Source organism: Melospiza georgiana, chromosome 1 (assembly GCF_028018845.1).
Source record: "Melospiza georgiana isolate bMelGeo1 chromosome 1, bMelGeo1.pri, whole genome shotgun sequence".
In the NCBI taxonomy this organism is placed as follows: domain Eukaryota; kingdom Metazoa; phylum Chordata; class Aves; order Passeriformes; family Passerellidae; genus Melospiza; species Melospiza georgiana.
The window spans coordinates 90,208,149-90,233,549 of NC_080430.1; the positions used below are offsets into that span (position 1 = coordinate 90,208,149).

At 39.6% G+C, this 25,401-nt stretch overlaps 1 protein-coding gene across 12 annotated transcripts in view; it reads left to right on the forward strand.

Moving 5' to 3' along the window:
* Window positions 1-395: 395 nt before the first annotated feature.
* The window catches only part of LOC131092157 (poly(rC)-binding protein 3-like), a 495,350-nt gene continuing 470,344 nt past the window's right edge, over window positions 396-25,401 (forward strand). For all 12 annotated transcript variants that reach the window (XM_058038809.1, XM_058038838.1, XM_058038846.1 and 9 more), the window contains exon 1: window positions 396-731. The gene's annotated coding sequence lies outside the window, so the exon portion shown is untranslated. The remainder of the gene's footprint in view (window positions 732-25,401) is intronic.

Sequence of the window (25,401 nt, forward strand, 5' to 3'; positions counted from 1 at the left end):
TTCCCCCGGCCCCGCACGGGCACTGCTCCCGGCGCAGCGGCTCGGCTCGGCTCGGCACGGCCGCGGGGAGGCACAGCCCCCGCCCCGCCGCCGTCCCGCCCGCCCGGCGCGCCCCGGCGCGGCCCTCAGCGCCCCGGCCCTCAGCGCTGGCGGCGGGGGGCGCCCGCGGGCGGCGGCGGCGGGAGCGCGGGCGCGGGGGTGGCCGAGGAGCGGCGGCGGCGGCGTGAACGCGGCTGCAGAGCCCCAGCGAGCCGCGGGAGCGCCGCGCCCGCCGCAGCCGCCGGAGCCGGGCGAGGAGCGAGCGCGGCCGGCCGGAGCCGCCCGGAGCCCCGCGGGGAGGCAGCGAGGGGCCCTCGGCGAAAGCGCGAACAGAGCACCCCCCACACCCCCGCCCCGCCGCCTCCGCCCGCCCCCAGCGAAGAGAAACAAAACACAACCCCGGCACCGCCACGCTCTCCCTCCTTCTCCTCTCGGCTTTTGGTGGTTGTTTTTTGGGGTGTTTTTTTAAATTTATTTTTTCTTTTAATTTTTTTTTTTCTTGGGGATTCTCCTCTCTCCTGCCAGACTGACTTACACGTTCTTGATAATTTCTCTTCCCCTCATTTTTTATACTCTTCTCCCTGCTTCCAAACCCTGTGTCTGTGTGTTTCAATACTATCACAACCTCTGCTAAAAATAGATCTTTTTATACCCTTCCTCCTCTCTGACCCCATCCAACACCCCTTGTTAAGGTGAGTTGTGTCTTTTCATCACTTTTTTCCTTGTGTGTTGGTTTTGTTTTTTCTTTTTGGTTTTGGTTGTTTTTTTGGTATTTTGATTTCGTTTCTTTTTCCTTTTTTTGTTGTTTGTTTTGCTTTTTTCCCCATTTAGGGCAGGTTTTAGGGAGGAGGGGATGTGGAGGAGAGAATTTCACGGGGAGTCAGGCAAAGCCTTATTTTGCCTTCTGCAGCCTCAGCATCATTCCGGACTGCTCCCTTTTATCCCAAGGATGTAGCTAGCTGATGAAAGTGGGGAACTACTCTTCCTTAGCGCTGCATGCTTGGGAGCCACAGCAACAGCAGGAAAAAAAAAAAACAACAAGCTTCTCCTTTACCTTTCGTCCTACCCCCCACTCCCTTCCTCATTCCCTCCTCCTTGCTGTGTCGTTTATTTGTTTGGTTTTTTTATTTTATTTTATTTTGGTGGGATGTTTGGTTGGGATTTGGTGGTGGGTGGGTTTTTTTGGGTTGTTGGGGTTTTTTTGGTTTTTTTTTTTGTTTTTCTTTCTGTGTGTATGCTTGGTTTCTGTTTTGAAGCAATACACAGGGGACTTGGAATGAATTGCATGTAGTGCCAAGGGAGCTCTGTGTGTGTGTGCACGTGTGTCTTGAGAGCGAGTGAGCGTGTGGGTGAGTGTGCAAAGTGCATTTGTATTTCGTCTTCCTGGGGTGATGAGTGTTAAAGCCACCAAACAGTTCCTGAACATGGAGCGAGGAGCACAGCAGGGGCTGCTGAGGGAGAAGCTGGTCAGGGATGCAGGAAAGCTACAGAGCTCTCCACAGAGTTCAGTCCCCTGTGCTCCAGAAGATCTTTCCATAGATCATTGCTGGCACCTTCAAGGTGATGGCTCCCATTCCTCTCCTGGCTTCTCAGTAGAGGAGGGCAGGAAAGGAAAACTTTACAGCTAATGAGGAGGGATAGCATTTCTGTTCCTCCAGCAGCCCGAGACAGTGTTATTCCAGGGATGAGTGGGGAAAATAAGAGTTGTGATCCAGAGCAAATGGATCGTTTGCTGTTACATATTAGTGTTCAGTGAGAAAAAGAGACGTGAAACATTATCGGTTTGGTCAGCCAGCAGGACCATTGGAGTCCAGCTTACTTCCCACTTCCAAAGTTGTTTTAGACTGTTTTTCATTCTTCAGAAAACTGTGCCTATTGAGTGCAGAAATGTGCTTTTATGGTAAAACAGTCTATTACAAATTGCTGGGGAACGATTTATTATTCAGAGGCAATCAAGTAATTTATATGTTTCATGGATTTCCCCCAAGTCTTTTAGTGTGCCTTCAATTATGTATTTTACCTTTGTGTATGAAGCGGGTAATATAGATTTTAGTTGCATTTTAACAAGGTGTTAAGGCATAACTTGCAGGGTGCCATTTGCCAAGTGTCACTTAATATGAAACAAAATAACACCCTCTAGCTCTTTTTCATGGATTTTTCACATCTCTCTTGTTTGTTTCAAAACAAGCGGCGATTTTGCTTAAGAACTTGTAAGGAAAACTGGCTTCACAATGGTACACAGTTTCAGATATTAGCTCAAAAGTATTAACACTTGTCTGGCTGTGAGACCTGAATTTACTTATAAAATACAAATACAAAGTGAAAGAGCACTTGGTATACATGGTTTTCTAACAGGTTGAATCATTTTTGTATCTAAAAGTTTACAAACGAGCTAAAATGGTTGTTGTGATCTATGTTTGGAGGCCTTAATGGGTACAGGAACATTAATGTTTCCTGTCTAGTTAATGCAATTCCAAAATATCCTGTCTTTCCTCGTGCTGCATAGATAGCACTCAGTAAAAATGAGCAGTCATGGAAATAGTCTTGTGCTATCAAGGGACATTTCATCATTTCTTGTTAGCCAAAATTAAAATATTTTACACAAGTTTGCCTTGGAATTTTTTTTTTCTGCTGTGGCTGGCTGATTGTGAAAGTGGGAAGCCTGCTTTGAGTGAGATGTGACATTCCTGATGCTTGATAGCTGTGAGGGGAGAGACACCTGATGTGCTGTGTACATCATTCCTGAAGGGATGCAGGGTAAGAAAAAGGGATGGAAAACGAGCACAGTGCACTGGCAGTTTAGATAAATAAATATGGGTGATGCATGTTAGCTTGTCATCTGCGGTTCTGCTGAACCCTGACTGCTGGCTAAACATATTTTTTTGGTAAGCACTACAATGTGATACAATTTTTCTGGTTTGATAGAGTTTGCTGTTAAAATCGCATGTAGCACAGAACAGTTCTTGTTCTGCAGATAAAAATCGTGCCACCTCATTTTAATCCACTGAAATATCCACTACTCCTCCTGAAGTCACCAGGAGTTACCTGTGATCAGCACTCTTCATGGTTTTTTATCTCACCATATCAGGATTTAGGATATTTCCAAAGGATGCTATTGACAGCAGATTTTGTTTTGTTTAGATTTTACTGTAGGTGCATATTGTGTGTTTACAGGTAGACACTATCTTTTACCACAACAACACTAAAATATATCAGGAAATGGAAAACTCTTAACATTGTTTTTCTCAGGAGCTTTTAAAGAGAATTCTCCCAATGTCCTTTAACTGCTTCAGGAAAAGCAGTGCTCACTTCAAAATCTACACACTAGGAACCTTTAGTTGGTTGCTTAGCTGTTGGTGAAAAAAAAATGTTTGTACACAAAAAGAGCAAGTTGTGTTTGGGGTTTTTTTATGACAACTGAAAGACAGGAGTGCTTTCAGCTGGGCATGACAGTGTTGAAGTAAGGTTGATGTTGAGTTTGATCTGGGGGTTGTTCCCACTGGCATGAGTGACAACACACCAACACTTAGCTTATTCTGTCATGTACCAACCTAGATTAAACATCTCTAACTTATATTTTGAGATTTGGATATGGCATCAAACCTTGGATTTATTCACTTCTGAAGCCTTTTTTGTTTGTTTGTTTTGTTTTTGAAACAAGTCTTTTAAAGCTGTGAACTCCTATAAATAAAATAATGGAGTGTTCATAAGTCACTCAAAGTTTGTGGATCTTATTGCTGTGAAAGTAAGGTGGGATTTCTCTCTACTGCTCACCAACTGAAATTATTTTCTTGTATTATTGCACCTTGTTATTCTGCAATGTGAGTCTAAAACGCTTAGTCAAAGCAGTTTTTATTCTGTGGATGTGGTGGTTCCACAAAAGAAGAACATGTGTATTTTGTCTTGTCCTAAATTGCAACTACCCATCAGGTTCAGTGACATTTTGTTGCAGGGCAAAGTTGCTGTTTCATTTGGGTGTAGTTATCAAGGAAACCGTATTGATGACAGACTTTCTTAGAGTTTAAACAAAGTAAATGAGAACTGTTACAGGGCTGCCTGGTAATTTTGGGGCTGGGGTGCAGTGGTTTTACCTGTATCCATGCAGAATGCAATTACAGTATACGTTTAAAATCAGTAGCATCTGAAAATCCATTTTTCTCTTTAGATACCTCTTTGTTTACTAGTTTAAAGTGGTACTATATATTACTATATATTTATGCGATTCCGTCTGAGTGTATATTTGTAATTTTAACGCATTTAGATGAATGATGTTACCTTAAGCAAAGACGACTATTTATTTGCATTTTGTCTGCTGGAAATACGGTCTTTATAATAAAATAGGTATTTTTCTTCTGTTGTACTTGCTTATGCATAGAAGAAAATTAGTATTTTCCTCCTGAGAAATGTGTTACTCTGAAGAACCAGATGCTGAACAGAGCCTACTCGCAATTCCCTTCCCATTCTTGGTGCATGTGGATGAGTGTCAGAGGTAACAAGTGCTCAGGCATGGCAGGGACAGGAGGAGGGTGGCTCTCTGCAAAGCAGGAGGTCTGATGATCTGGTGCTGCAGTGGCTGAGATGTTCAGGGCTAAGAGAGCAAGGCGCTCCCTCACCCTTAACAGTGATATACTCCTTTGTCTTACGGCTTGCCTTCATCAGTCTACTTGGTTTTCTTTTTATTAGTTAGGGAAGATTACAGTCTGGCAATGCTAACACAGCTTCCTGATGACAATGGTTTGTAGGACATCAAGTGAAAGGTAATTCTGGAGAGGGGTCTCCAGCTACGGTGTTTCTTTGCGGTGTGTTTTTATTTACTCCAATTTTCCCTGGATTTGCATCCAGCTATTCTACCCTACTTGCCGGCGTAGGCTGGAGATTGTTTTGTGTGCAGAAAGTGTTTGTAGGAATGGGGAAAGAATGTTATTGTTAACTTTAGACAGCACAGTGTAACTGTTCCACCAATTCCAACCAAATGCAAGAAGAGCTGTGGCACTGGAGCTAAAATGCTCAGAATTTGCTTGATATAAGTATGATATTTCATGTCTCATGAGGAGAGACACCTTTTTAAACATAATTCAAAGGGAATGCATTTTTCGGAATGACTTTTACTGTAAGTCCCAGTGATCACTCATGTCCCAAAGAATCTGCTAGGAGCAGCCCAAGTGATTACAGGTTAAAGTGGGGTGAGGCAGCTCCTCCTGCTCCATCCACTGCTGCAGCTCCATGCTGGTAGATGGTACCTGTGCCAGCACTGTCATTATATCAGTGACAAAACTTAAATTTTGTTTATAGGGCGGTATACATAATGCACTATTGATTCCTGCTAGCCTGCAAGGCTTTTAACAGAGTATGAATCCAATAATTTTGATTATGGATCTTGCAATATCTGACTTTCTCGTCTATGCATTAGATATATTTAGATGCTGTGAACACTTAATCCAAAGGAGCAAAATGCTTGTCTTCTGTAAATGACAGAAAAAATACTTAATTAGTTCATTCATTTGGCCTTTTGAGGTGTGGATGGCTCAGGACTATACATTTCTTGATTACAATTTGGCTCTTGGTTTACTTAAAAATAGTTGCAGAAGGATTTACTATTAATAATTTTTGACAAGCTCTTTTGTGTGCATTTTAAAAAGTGGTTAGTTTTATAGCAAGGTTTTAGGGCCAACCTCAAAAGTCTGATGAGAAATTAGTCCTCTTATTTAATAATAGTTAATATTAAATTTCATTAATTAAATGACATGTTGTGGTTTAACCCCAGATGGCAACTAAGCCCCACACAGCCACTTTCTCACTGCCCCACCAGCAGGATGGGACAGAGAATCCAAAGAGTAAAAGTAAAAACTCATGGGTTGAGCCAAAGACAGTTTAACAGGTAAAGCAAAAGCCATACACACAAGAAAAACAAAATGAAGAATTCTTTCATCACTTCCTCTGATCTGGCAGGTGTTCAGTCATCCCCAGGAAAGCCTGGCTCTGTCTGCTCTAACAGTGACTTGGGAAGAGAAACATCATCATTCTGAACATCCCTCCCCCCAGCTCTATATGCTGCACATGGTGCAGTAGGCTAAGGAATATCTCTTGGATCAGTTGAGGTCGGCTCTCCCTGCTGTGTCCCCTCCCAGCTTCTTGTGAACCTCCAGCCTCCTCACTGGTGGGGTGGGGTGGGGTGAGAGGCAGGAAAGGCCTCAACACTGTGCCAGCGCTGATCAGCAGTAACGAAAATATCCCTGCCTTATCACCACTGTTTCCAGGAAGGATCCACACCTCAGCCCCATACTGGCTCCTGTGAAGAAAATTAGTTCTATCCCAGTTAAAACCAGCATAGGTATATAGTGGCACAGTCTGTTTCAAAGATACTGGCACTTTACATACAACAGTATCTTTTATAATGAGGCATCTGCAGCTCCCATAAAGATTTTTTAATCTGCAATCAAAATTTGAAAATTTGTACAAATCAAAGTGATAGAGTTCTTTGAGCTCTAGTAGAATAAAGCACTGTGACTGTATGATTCTCTTACCAGTCATACCATTGTCATTCTTTCACCTGGTGAATTCGTAAAACATCTACAAGCCAGCCTTAGCAGTTTCAAGCACTATCTTTAGGTAATGATGGCTGCCTCAGTAACCTTGAGTACATCAGTATTCAGAGACAATGTGGTGAAAGACAGGGAACATGAACTGGGAAGGAAATAGGATCCTGAGATGGGGTTAGAAAACCTTTCAGGATAAACAAAAAGATAAACAGAAAAACCTGTCTTTCTGAAGGAGAAGACAAGTGAGTACCTGGCCATGATGTTCTTCCAAGCTTCTTTGGACTTCTTTGCTGGATAAAATCAGAGTGTTTATCAGCAGTGCGGAAACTTAATGAAATTTTGTAGAATCATAGAACCATAGAATGACTTGGGATTGAAAAGGATGTTAAAGATCGTCTGGTTCCAAGCCCTGTGATGGCCACCTTCCAGGCACAGCTCAGAGCAGATCAGGTTTCAAATTTGTATAACCCAGCTGAGGCTGTAACAGGAACAGAAAGGTAGAGCTTAAATAAGGATGTGAATGGTTCCTTCTCCTGTTGTGATATCAATGGAGAAGTGTGTTCTGTTTCATTTGTGTGCCTTTTGAAAAGGTTTATACATTTTGCCTTATAGTATCCAATGGGAAGACACTTAGGTTGTAAAAGTATGGAAGTTCAAAGTTAAGTTTATCTTTCAGATAATTATCTTTAACCATTACAGAGGCATGGTCAGGGTCCCAGGAGTTCTCATTGCAGATCTTAGAAACATCTCCTAAAGTGGCACTGAATGTGGGGTTTGTGTGATGCTGTTCCTACCTGTAAAACAGGATAGCAGAGGTATGGCTAAATTCAGCAATTCCTATTCCTGTTAAATAATTTCTTAACTTCAGTAGGATTTCTTGCCTAAGTGAGAGACTCCAAACAGGCTGGTAGAACACTGACAACAGGGAAGGTGTGAAGTATCTATTATTATTACTTCAGAGAATCTTATCTTGTATGAGATGGCTCGTGTTTCAGGCAGTCTGCATAGCTAAACCAAAATTCCTTGGCACTTTCATTTGATTTCTGCAACACGACACTGCTTGATTCCATGAATAATGAAATAAATTGAGAGTTCTTTCTAAAATCTGAGGTCTAAATAAAGCACATGTTAAGTGTAGGAATCTTTTAAATATATTAATTCTGTATGATAAAAAATACAGTCTTTTAGCTTTATGTTTCTGGTTGTCCATCTACGTGCAAAAAATTATTTTGTCTGTATTTGGATTTTCATCTAATATAAAAATATTTTATGAATTCTAGAAGCAGGTGGATACTTCATTGGTTACTCTTTACATGTCAGAGATGAGACACTGGTAAGGCATGGCTATGGAACAGGAACAGGCTATGCATAGAAGTTGTGGATGTCCCACCCTTGGAAGTGTTTGAAGCCTGGTTGGATGGGTCTTTGAGCATTCCAGCCCATGGCACAAGGATTAGAACTAGATGATCTTAAAGATCCCTTCCAACCCAAACCATTCTATGTTTCTGTGTCACAGACATCAACTAATTAGTCATCTCAGCAACCCCACCCTTGAGTTTTGTAGTGCACAGACAAAATATTAAGCAGCAATGATAGTAAAATAAAAGACCAGGAGAAGGTAATTTATTTTCCTTCTCTTTTTACAGTTAGTTTTCAGTGGTAATGTGGGATAGAGACTAGAAAAGAATTGTAAATGTGACTGTTCCTAGCCACCAGTTTAGTTTTAAAGCTGTATTTTGAGGGGGCATAGGTGCCTGTGTTAGCATTTGGGATTGGCAGAATTCTCCTGCCTGGCAATACGGAAGAATCTGGGAAGAGGAGGATTTTGATTCTTTTGAGTCTGAAGGTGAAATCTGCAGTGCCATATGGATAATATCAGATCCTTCACTCCTGTGAGATCTTTCCAGTATGTATTGCAAAGGCAAACTCACGCTTGATCATCAAGGCTGAAATCTTAAAAGCAGGTTCTAAATTTGCACTCTCATGCAGATTTTGCTTGTGTGTGACACATACAAGTACAGTCTAGAGGTGTAAGCAATGTGAAGCAGAATGAGAGATAGTAGAATATAAGGAACCAAAGAAATTTTTAAACGAAAGGGTAACAAAGTACCTGCATAAGCAAAAATTTAAAAAAAAGGTAAGTGTGGGGGAGTCTTTAAGAGAAGATGGAAGAGAGAAAAGCATTGCTCTGGGATGAGATTAATAAGATTTAACAGAATGTGAGATAAAAGGCACATAACAAATATCAGAGATTGGAGGCTGGATTGGAAGAAAGCACAACTAATGTTAGAGGGCGAAATTGCAGGCTGAAAGGGAGCTGTACACTGACAGTTTAAAGTATAGTTTCAAGATCAGCTTAAGTTGGTCTAAATTCCAACTGCTTCTGCACAATCCTCCTTCTTTCCTCTGAATAATGTGCTGCAACTGGTAATATAAAAAAAAATAAAATATTTAGCCAAGTCAGGTCCTTGATCCATCTGACTAACTGCTCATATTAACACTACAGCTGCCTCAAGGCACAGTGGAGGGGAGGCATAGGAAAAGGCAGCATAAAATTGACTTAGGCTGACGATGGATCTGTGCTCTTGGTCTGAAAGTCCTGGTGAGATTCTGACTTATAAATTATTTAGAAGAGAGTCTGGCTAGGAAGACATGGAGTGGTAGCACAATGGAAGGAAGAAGCCACCTGGGACAGTACTTAGAGTGAGCAGTTAAAATGGCTGCATGCAAAGGAAAAAAGATGCTAAAAACATCTAAGAGGCAAAATAAAGCATTTAAAAGTCACAAAAAGAGAGTATTTATGTTGTCTTTGTATTGAATTCATGGGCACACCTGCTGTGCAGTCTTTAATTACATGATCAAGCAGGGCATTTTTCCTACTCCTCACAAGCAGCTGCCCTGTCCCTCATGAGCAGAGGGTTGTGCAGAGCAGTGCCTGTGACCTGGGGCTTGCTTCACCTCCTTCTGTTATGAATGACAGAGTCCAGAGCTCAGCAGTCCTGCTGGAAGCTTCAGGCTTCCATCTCACATCCTTCATGTGCCTCCCCGTCAGAGGCCCCCAGCATATTCCATCCTGACTTTTTATTAACCCAGCGTTTATGGCTCCCAAACAAAACATTTTTCTGCCCCTTTTATCTCAGAGCTGCACCTGCAGTCTGCCATACATGTGCAGAATATGTTACACTTACTTTTAAATGGTAATGCATGATTCAAGTTTCTCTTGCAATAAAAAACTATATAGAAGGATAAAAGTAAATTCAGAATAAAATGCCTTCAGAGAAAAGGAGGAAAAGATTAGAATATGTTTTGTAATGAATGAAATAGAAAGCTCCCAGGTCTTACGGGTTATCTTTTCAATGATTTGTTTTAAAATATTAAATGGGGACATTAGATTATGCAGGAATACACAGACACATGCTAAACCGCATTATGGATTCCATTCTTTAGAAGAGAGGGTTGAAAAAAAGCAATGTATCCAGCCCTGTGAGAAATAAGATGCGAGCAGATGATGTCATGCTGTCTAGACTGGAATAAAAGATGTATTTTTAAAAATTTTAGCTAACTTACTTAAATAAAATATTTTGAAAGTCTAAGAAATAAGTGCTAGATGATTCTCTTAGATTTTGCTTTGATCATGTTCTATGGGTTCTGGTGCCTTTTCATAACATTTTTAAAACCTTTATTTTCTCCCTTTAAACATACCTATAGAGAATTGCATGCTCATAAGAAGATATGACTGATTCTTCTGGGTTATGCAGTTCAGTCCCTTGCTTTTGCAGCCAAGATGTCATATAATTCCTTTCATGTACTGATCAAACTCCTTCTTACAACTATTTAGGGAGTTTTTTACTTCCCATACTCCATTTGGAGGCTGTTCCAGTTTTCTGGTTTCTTTTCCCCTTAAATATGTTCATGGCCTGCTTTTATTACTTTGTTTTTGGACTACTTGAGCTGTTATACTTGAGCTTCAATGTAAGATATTTACTGACTCAGAGCGTGGAGCAGTCCTGCTCACTGCTGGACTTTAAAAGCAAAGTTCTTGCTGGACAGAGGCCAGCTACAGTGATGACTCCCGAGTTCTTGTGAAGGATAGATGATGGTGTACAGTTAGGCACAATAGGTTTCTGGTCATGCTCCTCATTTATGGATGACTAACCTTAAACCAGATTTCACTATTGACCTTCAGAGTGTAAATGATATGTCAAGAGCCTTAGCCACCTTTCTCTTTTGGGAGGTTTGATCTTCCAGTGCGCAGTGCTCCACGGGGTTTTTTGCAGACTCATTTTCATTTGGCTTAGTTCTGGTTTCTCACTATAAATAGTTCAAGTAAAACAGAAAGAATCTTTGTTTGTAGTTCGAAAAAAAGTCCTGCTCCCCTTTTGGATTAAATTTCAGTTGGTGAGAGTTGAGTTCTTAACATTTACACAGATGCAATATTCTAAGCATTAGTCAGTCTTTCAAATAGGAGGTAGCCATTATGCTCTAAGCAAAGTTATTTTAATATTGGACTATCTAATATTCTTAATCAAGAATGCATTGGATTTCATGTAGCTTTGGCACTCTGTTACCGATAAGTACTTCATTTGGGAGGCCAGAAATTACTAACTTTTGATTATGAGCACATCTTCTGGTTTTAAAATTACTGGTAAAGGGAAGATGTATTTTTTATTTGTGATCCTTGAAGTATAATGCAAATAGAGGGCAGGAAATTCAAGTGGCTGGCATTTTTATGTTTCAAAAATTTATTTCAAATAGCTTTCAAAAAGCTGTGAGTACCAATGTTGGCATACCCTCACCCTGAGCACTGTGTGCTGGGGGTTCTGGGCCCTGCAGTTTAAGAAGAATGTGAAGGTTTTTGAATGTGTCTAGATGAGGGCATCAAAGCTAGAAGATCTGTCCTGTGAGGAGCAGCTGAGGACTTTGGGCTTGTCTAATTTGGAGAAGAGGAGGTTGAAGTGTGACCTTTCTACAGCTTCCTAAGAGAGAACATGAGGAAGGAGGTGCTCAGCTCTTCTCCTGGGTATCCAGTGATGAGACACATGGGAATGGTTTAAAACTGGACTGGCAAAGGTTCAGACTAGATATGAAGAAGCATTTCTTTACTGAGAGGATGGTCAAACATTGGAACAGGCTCCTTGTAGAGGTGATTGGTGCCCCAAGCCTGTGTTTAAGAGGTATTTTGACAATAATGTGCTTGAACTTTTGGTCAGCCCTGAATTAGTCAGGCAGTTGGACTAGGTGATCATTTTAGATTCCTTCCAAGTGAAATATTCTGTTCATACACAATATTTTCAGTTTTCTATTTCTGTTCTTTTTTAAAAATCAAGGAGTAAAGTCATGATATCGAAGCTTTACATCATTTGCAACTTTAAAGTCATAGTCCCCTATGTGTGAAATATTTTAAGCAATTGTATATATTATTATGTTATACAGGTAGTTGGTGTTTACCTAAAATGGAATTATTTCATTTATCAGTTATAAAAAACTACTTCTTCGCATATTATTTGTCATTATTTTTCTATTGGAAATTTGACATGGATGGATAAGATACAGTTCTATTTTTCAGATATTTTTTAAAGACCACAATAAGTAGTATTTACTGTGTCAGTGCTATAATACTACAACAAGAAGCAGGATCTGAAACAGTAAAATTCCACAGTGAATGAAGCAGCTGGAACTGTAACTCATATCATCTGCCCAACACCAAAAACTCCTTTGAGCTTTCTCCTGGGGCCGTTGACATTTGCCTTGCCTGCAGAATGACTATGCTTGTTATCTGCAAGGCATTAATCCATTAGTAATGAGCCACCTTTAATCCTGGTGTAGATGTCCTCTTCCTGGAAAAGGGTGTGTGTCACAGCATAAAGATTTCTGTATACCTGTGTGGGCAAATAACTTCCCTCGTTGGATTTGTCCCATTTAACCTAGCAGGACTGCGGTTTGGAGTGTTTGTAGGAGTCAGCTCTGAGTCATATTTGTCCTGCAGACGTGGGCATGGAAGGGATTCAAAATCCATGTAGGGGAATAGATTTCCAGTGTGTGCGTGCACAAAGGTTGGGGCTGGGAAGGAGCCTAGAGCCCTTAGCACTAACTCTGTTCATCACTCCAGGATGTTTATGCTGGCTTAGAAGAATGCAGCCGTGCACACAGAAGTGTTGTTTACATTGCTATTATTAAAGAAAAAAAACAGGAAAAAAAAAGCCCACATGATTTTTTTCTTAAAAAATTAATTATAGATCTGGAAAAAAATATAATAATTATATGTCATGGCAGTGTCTGACCTGTTTTCCTGGGATGCTTCGGATGCTTTTTTATTTCAAATTTCTTTTTCCACATACTGTTGCTATGGTAAGAATCAGCACATCAGGGAGAGGTGTCATAGGAAATAATGTAATAAAAAATAACCTATAAGAGCTTTGTATTTCATGGGACAGCATAGGGACCATAGTTTGGAGTTATTACTGAAGCCTTGTCAAAAGAGTTTTCAACTGTGAGTGGCACCTCATTATTCAGGGATTGTTTTTACATGACCAAAGCAAATAAAAAAATTCAACCATTTTATCAATAAAATTACATTAACTACAAATTAATTCTTACTTTCTTTAGAAAATACTAGGTCTTCTAGAAATCAAGAAGGGAAAATAAAATAAAAAAATATGAAAAAAAACCAAAAGGAAATAGGATAGGTCCATAGAGATGAAGGTAAGCAAAGCAAAATCAGAGATTTTCAGCTTTTCTGGGGAGTATGGGGGGGAAGAGGAGCAGAGAGGGATGATGTAAACCAAGGTTTTCTCAACTTGACTTTTAGTAATCAAGTAATGATAGAATTGGATGAGTACGAGAACGTGGAAATACCAGCTGTGGCATGCCAAGTTCCTATGTAGTAAAGATTGATCAAACTAGTTGAGTATTGAAAAACAGGTGGCATCTTCAGATGGTTCCAGACCTTATTGCTGCAACTCCATTACCAAGAGTACTTGTGTACCACAGCCTGCTAAACAGAGAGCCTGTTGAAGAGAGTTGAATTTACTGAACAGAAGTTACCTATGTTTTAAAATGAGGTGAAATAAGCTTATCATGAGATGAGGCTGTACTTTTAAAATAGCAGCTGTAGGTACAGATTAATTAAATGCATGAGAAGAGGTGGAGAGGGGATTAGAGACTCCAAGTTCTCTGAGTAGCCAAAGACATGGGATGCAATACTCTATTGGAAGGTCAGGAGATCAAAGGGAATCCTTATATTCAGTGTTAGAAGAGAGTGAGCTTGCCACACAACAATTCTAACCTCAATTCCTGCAACAAGACACTGGAGAAAAATCCATGAGTGGGCTTCTGATCCCCTCCATAGTTTTGGCCTTTGGATATAGGAGACTCTAACCCAACTTCCCCATTTGATAGGCAGAAATAGGGAGACTGACCAAGGGAATTTAATCCAAATTAAATATTTATCACCATAAAACTGAAGGGTTTTTTTTTAATATGAATGGTTCCATCAATCCAAATGTTGCTCTAAACTGCCACCTAAATGCTATGTAGAAGAGTAGCTCTGTAATATTAAACCATTTGAAATGGAAAGTATAAAAATATGTTTAGTTAGGGGTTTAGTTAATTCTTCAGACTACAATGACTTCAGTTTTTTTTTGAGCAGATACCTCCTCAGTTCCAGTCAGTGGCCTCATGCCAAGCCCAGCATCCATTTGGAATCATGCAGAGTTTGCACTTCAGTAGTGTTTTAGCAATGTGACAGGCTTGCCTCCAAATGTCCTGGCTGCAATTTGCTCACAGTAACCTCATTCAGACCCATCCATGTGTTTCAAGGGTTGGCTTTCTGCTGTTTAGCTGATGTTTTGATCCAACATACCAGATCTCACTTGCAGGATGGGTTTTAGACCCACAGAGCAGCAAAGTTGTGGTGAAGGTGCCTTCTTGGCAGCAGAGGAACTGGTTTTCTCCCGAGGAATGCTGCTGCTTGTTTGGTCCTCCTGCCTGTAAGAATAAGTGCTCTCACACACTGTGATGACAGTGGAGTTCAATAACAGCCGGAGTTGAGGAAGCAGGAGGATAAGCTGTCCGAAAACTTTGACTTCTTGGAAAATCCCATTCTAGCATCACTCACTAACTTCCATCAGTATTAAAGAGGATTTTGCAACAAAGACCTCTCTGAAAATCCTGCTAAGCTTCTGTCTTTGTCAGTCCTAGATGTGGATATTTCAGATCAGAGAGCAGAATTACTATTATTTTTAGACAGTTTTTCCGAAACACTGTTGGCAATGTGCTTCTTGCCTTCCTCCTCCCATCCCCTGTAACTCTTGTGTACATTCACTGATGTACATCAGCCACATCTGCCAGGAGAATGTGAAGTTCAAAACATAATCCACTCCCTAGAAATTCTTTCAGATGTGTGCCTGTACGGATGAGGAGATGCAGACTGTTTGTGATGGGCTCCAAGGCGTGACAGCTCCAGACCTTTGGCATATTCCAACTAGAGGGGTCAGACAAGGGATGGACCTTCTTAGACAACTTGCAATCAACAGAAGCTTGTAGAACCTCTCTGTAGGGCTTTTGTTCATAACCCTGACATGATAACCATGCACATCCTTCATGGCTAACCACGCCATTCAGGGATGCTTGGCACTGTGCTTGGCACTTTGTTGTCTGCTGCAACTTTTCTTAGAATTGTGCTAATTTGCATTGTTATTACAGCTTCTGGTGAGTTTTGGATAGCCATATATTTCACCAAATAGTTTATTTTAAATGCTTCTCTGAGAAGGGTGTTATTTTGAGGTTTAAAATGTGGACGGTCTGAATGAAAAGGAATGTTCTTCTTTCTAGTCCTGTTTTGAGGATGTCTTCTGACATATGAAACTTTCATTATCCTTTAATTATTGATAGGAAGCGTTTTCTTACCAGCATAGCACTTACACACAGTAAAGTCACTTTTCAGGAGAAATTACTGCAAGCAGTTTTTGGATGAGTTTCAGTTTTGCAAATTGCTTAGGTTTTTTTTTCCCTCTGTTTTTTCTTAGTATCCCATAAATTAAGTCACAAATTATAAGCAAGATCGTTATGCTGTCACGAATCACTCAAGTACTAATGGCCTAATGCACTAAGCCTTAATTAGTAATATTGTATTTTTAAAAAGACAATATTGTGAATGAAACCTGAGCGTGCACTCTTTTATAACTGGGCTTCCCAGAAGATTTTAAATGGATTCCTCTTCTTAGTATGTTTTTAAATAATTGATACGGCCACTTCAAGCCCTTGCTAGACAAACGAATTATTGGCTGCTGGTGACAAAATTTGGTTTGGGCATAATAACTTCACAGAGACATGGCACTGCATACATCTGCTGCTCTAATTAGAAAGTTTGCCTAGGGTGCTTGTATCAGAAAGAGTGGGAAAAAATAGTGCTCCACAATCTGTTGTAACAGAGTGATTCCTGCAAAATTTGATTTATACAAGATGTCTGTTTAACTCTTTCACTTCTGCTGGAACAATCTGATACCATTTCAGCAAATTTTTTACAGGCAGGACAGTACTGGCCTTACCTGAATGGGCTGTCTACTTGCAAATGCCACTTTAGTGTGCCACATTTAGGACCTGCAAGTGCATTGTTCCACAGTGCAAAAAACCATCTTATTGTCTTCTGTAGAGCAGACCCTTGTGACCATTGCTGCTGTCTCCTACAGGAGTCTGCCAAGAGGCTTTCAGCAGCTCCAACCACAGAGAATAGCCAGCAGCCCTAGTGCTAAGTCCCTTTATTCCAGGTAGGCTCTCAAGTTATGATTTTTTAACAGAGAAAGTGAAAATCAGGACTAACAGCTTAAAATGAGTTTTGGTGGCCCAGTGATAGCTGTATATTTTTGGAGGGAATCTTGTTAAGCTGGGACTAAAAGCAGTTGCTGTGAGACAATGATCAAGCACATCTTGTTGAACCAGGGAACAAACAGCATTGGAAACCAAGCCCCTTCTTACTGGAGTGGTTGGAATTAGTCCAGTTGAACAGCATTCTGCTCAAAAAAAAAAAAAAATAGCTGTTGTTATGGGAAGAATTAACTGGAAGTGTACAAGTAAGATTGGCATTTCTCGTTGCTGATTTTAATTTATCTATTCACTGAATATTTCCTGGAAAATTATTAGTTTCAACAAATATCATGTGTGTTCTTCCATGACAACACACAGCAGGAGTTTGGTGTCATGGAACTATAATTTATTGCAGCTTTCTGAAGGAAGTTATTAGGCTTGGTGGAGAGTGTAGAGAGTGACATCTTGTTCTCCTTAGACCTCATTTAAGTCAATAAATAATTCCAGTACAAGGAACTTTAAGGGCCCTGAAAATAAAGCAAAGTGGAATTTAACTTAAAGAAAAGAAAAGAAATCATGCCAAAAATATTTGTGCTTTGAAGGAAGTGAAATGTAGTCAGGCACATGAAATTCCCTGTTATCAACCAATCAGAATGTTTCAGAGAATAGATAAATGTCTTAAAGCCAGGTAGAAGTGTTGTGGTAGATGAAACTCTATTTCACATATCCAATTATCTGTTCATACTATGCTATTGTTGAACAGCAAAGAGGCAGAGCAGGTCTTCAGATATGCTGATGAAATGTTTATGAAAGCAAAATCCAATATCAGAAATTGGAGAAGTGTAGCAACCTGAGATGAAGGTGTACTTCCTAATATCTGTGGTTATTTTGAATTTTCCTTATCCAAATCTTTACAAAGAAATTAGGAAGCATTATGGTGCTGACATACATTTATAGACACACAGCCTGACTTACCACTGGAAATAATTTTATTTCTTCTACAATGTTATGCTTTACCTAACTCAAGTATTTATGTAGGCTGTTAACTCAATGGTCAGTGTAACTACAAAAGTATTTTTCTTGTTTTCAAGACCACAAATGATGATGGTAGAATAGTATATAGAATATTTATACATATTCACAAATTTGTGGATAGAAAGCATTAAGTCTTTATATAATTTCCAGCAAATATTAGGAATTTTCTAAATGATCAAAAGAAAGTGATTTTGTTCCAGGATGTAGGGAGGAATTAGAAAGGAAAAAAGGAGAAGAACCTACAAGTTGTTGTCATTTGTTTGTTCCCCCAGCAGCAAATACCAAAAATCAGAGAAATCTGATTGGAATGATGAGAGACTTTAGATCACCTGGAGCTGAAGTTAAGTTTATTTTCCCTAGCAGGCATGCTTATAGTGCTCTATTTATGGCTATTTGGGGGGGGTTTTAAAGTTTAATTTCTGCTGAACTGAAATATATTGTTCTAGGGAGGATCTCATAAGGGAGAACTATATAAAATTCCTTTCTTATCCTTCTAGATGATTTTTCCTTTTCAGTGGGTCATTGGCTTTTATGCAGTGTGCTGCGTTCATTTGTGGACTAACTTTTGACATATGCATTATTCATGTTGGGACTGGTACAAGTTTTATCAATGATTGCAGTGTCCAAAAGAACATTAGGAAGAATGAGGAACATTTTGAATGCACTGGTACTCTACAGACTTGTTCATGTTGGGCATACACCAAGACTTTTTGCATATCCTTTCTCAATCACTCTTGATACACAAACAAAATTGAATTAAGTACAGAGTGGTATTTCAGCAGCAAAGATGCATTCCATTCTCATTTGTCCTGCTTGCCTCATCAGCCCAAAAGGCCATATATACAGGCAATTTCTTTTCTGCCCTTCTCAAGTCCCCAGGCAATGATACTACACCAAAAGCATAACAGGAGGCAGTTTTCATGCTCAAATCACTTCCTTGTTTCAGAAATAATCACTCTTCAAAAATAAAATCTGAAGAAAAGAAAAACAAGAAAAAAAGAATCAGAAGCTGATGGTCAAAAAGTGCAAAGGTGGCTAAATTCTAAAATGTGACAACTTAGAGATATTTCCATGGTATCTCGTTTCCATGGGAGTTCAGGGAGCTTACATCTTTCTATGAACTTGACTTCCTGACCAACCTATATAAGGTATAAGGAGAAGCCTTTTTCCTTATCTAGGGGATCATGGGAATCTGATGGCAAATAGCGTCATGGAAGATCTCGTCAAGCCAGAGAAATTAATACATTTCACATCACATGTGGGAAAAACTGTCCCTTCCAAGTGCAAGTTTGCAAGCTTTGATTAACACTGGAAAAGCTTCTTGGTCAGATATTTTCATGAGAAGCAGGTTTTTCTGCCAGCACGGGGTGAAAAAAAGCAACGAGTTTCTGAAACCAAGTATTCAATCTTGTGCCACAGCACCACATGAGCAGGATGTGGCAGAATGTTGTCATAGCACTACATGATCAGTATAAGAAGGAGGAGCAGCCAAAAGCCCAGTTACACATATTTTTGGGCACCTGTTAGTAGCACTACATGATCAGTATAAGAAGGAGGAGCAGCCAAAAGCCCAGTTACACATATTTTTGGGCACCAAAAGTTCCTTGGATCTTATCTCTAGCTGTGACAGAGAGCTGAATGAAATACAAGGCTTGCAAACAATAAGGAAAAAAAAGCACTAAATATTTTGAGTGTAATAGAACTATATGCCAGCAGGCAGCGGGGACTCACAGAATGAGAATCTCATTAAGTTGTTATGTATGTGTTCATACAGAGAGATATATGGAAAAAATTCAAGAACATAGATTTTATGTGGTGTTCTAGGCAGAAAAGAAGACAGTGCTTATTAAAAAAATAAGGTAATTAATTTTTATGCCAGATGACCTAATGGTTGGATGAAGAAAAAGAAAAGCGCTGTCAGGTGACTGAAAGGATGCTACAATACTTATTTTTTAGGTACGCTGTCTTAACCAGTACCAATTTTGAAGCTACTGATTTTTGATAATCCTTTGAAAGTGCCCAGTGACAGAGCTTTGTTAAAGCTCTGTCACTTTTTTGCAGTGCAACTTATTGCAGGCTACAGAGCTGGACTACAGACTGGAATAATCTCTAAGAAAAAGGCTAAGATCTCAGTAAAGTAGCTCTCAAACAGAAATAGTAGAAGGAGATGCAGGGGGATCACTCAAAAAACCTAGTTGCCTTATTCTATTTTGTTGTTATTGTTATTTACACACTCTGCTGCAAATTATACCTAGACTGAGTTTGTACAATTTCAGACCTGCCCTGGTCTCAACTATTTGTTGTGTAATATTCATCATTTTCTGAAATGTACCTCCTTTTCTTTGGTATAAGAATACAGTTGTGTATGGAAGAGTATAGAAGACATTTCAATATATTTTCATTATCATTTCTTTCAAGGAGAGCTGCTATCCTGCCTGGGCTCCTACAGACTCCCTCCCATATTTGAAGCATATTTTCTGCTGGTTGGAGAATAGGTTGGGTAGTCATATTCACATGAATTGGGGACTTAATGAATAAGAGTGCCTCATACAGATGCTTAAAGAAATTTTTCCTCTTGACTTGCTCTTGTGAGATTTATTATGAGGAAGACTAAAGACTGTTCCAGGCCAGTATTTGCTAAGTGCTTAGTTACAACTGAGATTTTTTTAAATCTGCTGTCTGCCTAGATATTCAGAGTTTCCACAAAACTCAACCCAAAGAAATGCACGTAGGTGTGTAGTCACTGTGTGCTTTATTTTTCTGCAATGATATTGCATGGAATGCATCTGTGTATTCTGTGTAGAGAATCAGGTTGAATTTCCTTATTCCAGGCCCAGTGTAGTTACAGTCCTCTGTGGTTTTGACTTCACTGTAGAACTTCTCACAGACAGCTTTACTGGTGTTTTATTATGAGTCATGGTAGTCTGCTAGTCTCATCTGTTTCTGCCTAATTTCATCTGAAAATTTTAAAGTAATATTGAACTTCCTTTTTATTGAAAGTTTAACCTGCAGGATAAAATATAAAACATTTCTAAGATATTGCCATTCAACATGATTCAGTCTAGCATTTATATTTTCTTCAAAATCCACCCCAATAGCTAACATTCAGAAGCACTGAGGTTTCTGACTCTGTGGGTAAGCTCAGTGTTGAAATCCCTCTTATTTATTTCACCATTTTGAACACTAACATATTCCACCACAAGGTCTCTTGCTGCACAGAAATATTTTAAATAGTTCTGTTAGAGCAGGTTCAAAGGATGATCTCTCTGACATGCATTCTTCAAAGCAAGACTACATTTCTCTGCAACAAAAAAAAAGTGTCTTACCTCTTCCCCTTCCTACTGTGAGTTGTGCCAGAGCTGTCATTTTTTCAGTAGGGATTGTTTATAAGAAGGACCTATATTCTGCTGTTCAGCACAGTAGAAACCCTTGAGTTTTCAGTTTCAGTGTATAAATATTGATTTTTGTACCTCACCGGTTTTGTTAGTTAACTCAGAGGTTATAGCATTTTTTGTTGAATGAATGTCTTTAAGGAAGTAAAATATGACACCTTCCTGAAGACTAAGTGCTTGTTTCAGGAAGTGACCATTTAATCCCAGCAGCTAACTAAGGTTTGTTTGGGGTGTTCTGTCTTGGATCTGATGGGTTTTGTTGCTTAAGAAAGCCCTTTTCAAAAATGACCACAGATGGCTGTTTGTGAGCAAGCGATGAAAAATTTACATATAGATTCAAGTTAAACTTATCAAAGCTCTTGATTCTTGTTAGATGTGTATAGCTGTTCTCAATGCATTTCCTACAGCAGTTTGCTTAATTCTTTCAACATATCTTTAGATTAAACAGAAGTATTATTACTCATTAGAAAGCACTCGATTTTGCAGGACCCTCTTGATTTCACATTTCTGTTTTCAGTACTTCAAGAAGTTAAGAACAGAGGATAAGTTAGAACTGGGAATGGTCCCAAACTTTGATTCAGTGAAAGTGCTCTTCATAAAAAAGCCTTTATAGCTAGTTATCCATGGAAAAGCTGCACTTTGAACCTCAGGCACATGCTGTGGGATTTGATTCCTAGAAGTCGTATTCATGGCTCAGTGACCAACCTTTGCTCTCTCTCCTGTGAACCTGACTTCAGAACTCCAGCCAGTTGGAAAGCACTTCTGTAACCAGAAAGAGAACAGCCTCAGGCTTGCAAAGATTACAGATAGAGGATACTTGGCAATGTGAAAAATCATCCTCACTGGTGTATATTTCAAAAATCCTCTGAAAGCTCAGTTTTGCATGTTGTTGTGCATTGCTCAGTCACCATCAATTTCTTCTGAAACCAGTGGACCAAACCCTCAGCTTCATAAATCAGGGAAACTGCTGCTGTCCCAAAGATATGCTTGATTGCTACAAAAAAAAGTCACAGCAAGCCTGAAGATGGTCTGAATTTTCAGGTCTGTATATTTTAAGTCTTCAGTTCTACCCAACGCTTTTTGATACTAGGAAAACTTTCTCATCAAATAGATTTGTGGGGGGCTTTGATGCATAGATTAGGAAGTTCCTTTATTTTTTTTCTTTTCAGAGAGTAGGGTTTTTTTATTTTTCCCCATAAGCACTGTATGTCTCATTCCTCATTAGTAAGATGTGAAAAGCCACGTCTGACTTACAGTTTTTCTTTCAAGTACCTTCAGATGACATTTGCTGAGTAGCACCAGTTGTGCAATATAAAGAGGTGGCAGGTAGTCTCTGCCTCAGACTTGATGAATTGAAGTCTTGGTGGTGTTCCCCAGCAAATACAACAAACAGATCTTCATTGCATTTAGGAGACTGTGGAGAAAATTGAGGGAAAGTGAGCACAGCAATTCCCATAACTCAGTAACACCTGCTTTTGTCAAAAATTCCACAAGTTCGACTAACACAAACAAGAGCAAAGAGACAATGGGACATGAAAGGATAACAAGTACTCTTGTGTTTGCACTTGTCCTCATCCTACAGTTTTTCAGAGAGCCTGCCAAAGTGCTCCACACCAAGTGAGGTTTTTCACCCTCTGAGCCCTGGCAGCTCACCCTTAGGGTTTCCCAAAACCTCCTATACCTACATGGAGAACGACAGCTCAAGGCTTTTTGTCATGAGGCTTTTTGTGTGTTAGTGAACCAGAATTTCAGTATTGCAAGAAGGCATTCCGTGCTCAGAATCACTACTTTCTAAATGCTGTTCCTTTCATATTTAATTTTGAAGCTATTCAGCAGGGCAGTCACTCATAGCTCTCTCCTTCCTCTGCCAGGCTTTCATTCCTTCCTGTTCCATCATCAGCATGAAGGAGGTATTTCACACTTAGCTGCAGTGAGTAGCACAACTGCAGATTTTGTTTGGGGCAGCAATCTGACTCTGGTTGTGGAAATCTGTCTTCACAGGTGCAGTGGTGGCAATTTTATCTGCCTCTTAGTGCATAGGTAGGAGCAAATGTTCTTGCTATGCTATTTATTTAGCCAGAATCTGAGTATTACATCTTTCCCTTTGAATTGTACCTGAACATAAAGAAGGCTCAACTTTTCACAGCTCTTTTACAGTTTAATGTACTTCAGTTTCCTTGGTCACTGAAAGTGTCAACTTTACTATAAGGAAAAAACACCTTGTAAGCTGTCTCAATGAAGATATTGCCTCTCCATAACTGTCTTCCTAATCCTTTAAGCCTTTCCCAGCCCAAATTCCTGTGAATATCATAGGAATGCAAGAAATCTAGGACAACAACTTAAAACAATTACTGAGATCAGTCTCTGTTTGAATAATGCAATACTTGTATAAATATTGAAGTTAGGACTCTGCATTTCTGTTTGCATTATTTCTGGCAACTAATCCTTCAAGAAGCCAGGGGGTTCATAAGTGAGAACTGCTGATAGCTTACATAACTTTGTTTTGATGCTTGTTTTCATTGTGAATCCTTGCCTGGATATAGACCAAAAAAATTGCAGCTAAAATTCCATTCGCTACATATTAATTTTTAAAAATTTTTAATTGGTCTTTTATAGGTGGCATGATAGCTAGCAAAGAAGCTACATCTGCATATATTATTCGAGATAACTTTCTATTTTTAAGGTAGGGACTGTGAAAAAATTATTTGCATAAGGACTGTTGGGGTATGGCAGTGCTACACAAATCTTGTCAATAGAAGTGTCAATAGAACTAGGAGGAAGAAAAACAATTGAGAGAGCTCATTAGCACTCCAAAGTATATATTGTTAGTTCCACAAGAAAATACTTACTGAGCTGACAAACACTGGGAAAGGTTTTCCTTGCTGCAGATAGAGTGCAGCTTCTCATTCCCATTTTAAAACAATATTTGCAATTAAATGTCTAATCAATACAAATATGTGCATAAAGCAGATTTACTGATAACTATTTACTTAAGCATGAGTGCACCCCAGTCTCCTTCTTTCCAGAGTCTTTGCTCGTACTGCTCAGCATCCATTTCCTGCAATGTATTGGTGCTCAGCATCTCTGGGAATCTGGGGGGGAAAGACTTTGAGAAAGAGAGCACTTTTCTCCTTTTACAAAAAGAAGCAAATGTTAAAAAACTCAACCCAAACTTAAGGCTTAAAAATGAGTAGTTTGGGACATGGGGCACTGACAAATGCTATAGCCTTCCATACCCTTGCTCTTGCCCTGTGCTCCTCCCAGGTAGAGTTCCTAGCAGAATTTTCACAAAGGATGTGCCATGAGCAGTCAAGCTGCCGTTCTGAAACTGGTGTCCAGGCAGCAATATTCTTGACTAATTTTGAATCTTCTGATACAAAATACACTGCTTGCTTTTTGATTAACCTAATGTCTACAGGAATCTGTGTGAATCTGTGTTAAACATAACCCATGTGAGAAATTTCTGTATTTGCCCCTCTAGAGTGACCTAAGGAGAATGTGCACAGGACCCAGTCTCTCAAAGGCACCAAACTTCCACAGTGTTTTCTGTGAATCTTCACATGAGTACCTTTGAGGATCTCTGTCTTGCCCTTTTGATAATCCTACCTGATGTATCTAAGCCTTGAAGCAACTACTGCACCGAAATGTTATTTTGTGAATCAACATCTATCATAATAAGGCTTCTTTTAGTTTCAATCAGATATGAATTTTAGGATGACAAGCATCTTCACAGAACCATTGACTATAAATACCATGCATTTCCCTTTAAGCTCTTGAGCATCTCCCTTGAGCATACCTGTTAGTCAATGTAGAGAGCTGGGAATTTCCAGAGGGCCATTCAGCTACTAGATGGATCAAGGTTCCCTTAGTTTTAAGAGGACAATCATCCCCTTGTAAATGAAGTGTTTTAATTTGTCCTGAAAAGACTTAAGAAATATTTCTGTAGGAACATAAATAATAATTGTTGCAAGCATCATAATGGTTTTCAGCTCTGGTTTTACAGACCCCCAGGCATCCCTCCTTAGAGATCAGTGAAAGGTAATTAACAATAACAACTCACTATTAAAAATTTTAATTTTGTTATCTAGGCATCCATGCATTCATCATAAAATTATTGGGGAATATAAACGGAAAAAAAACCCTGAAAAACACAGAGAGCTGCTTTGTCACAGCCAAATGATTTTGGCATGCCAGATTATGATACAATCAAAGATACTTCTTAAATATCCCAAAATCATAAGGGTTTCTGTTGATACATCTAGAGACAACAGTTATCTTACACCACTTCCTCCTGGGAGCTCCATTTTCCATGTGACTGTATTTTCACAGGACGCACTGAAGCTTCATTTCTCCTAAAAGCAATCATCCTGAAATAGGTCTGTGTTTCTGAGTCAGTTCTTCCAGCGTTATATTTGTGAGTGAGAAAGGGATGTTTGAAGTGCAGTGCTGTCGTTGTCCGTGTGCCTGTCTGTAATGTCTGCTTGCCCAGTAGGTGTAGCCCCACATTTCTCTTCACAGAGAAAAGCAAGGCACAATTCTTCCCAAGAATATTCTTATCTTATTTGCTGTGCCCGTGTTTATGCAAAAGTAGA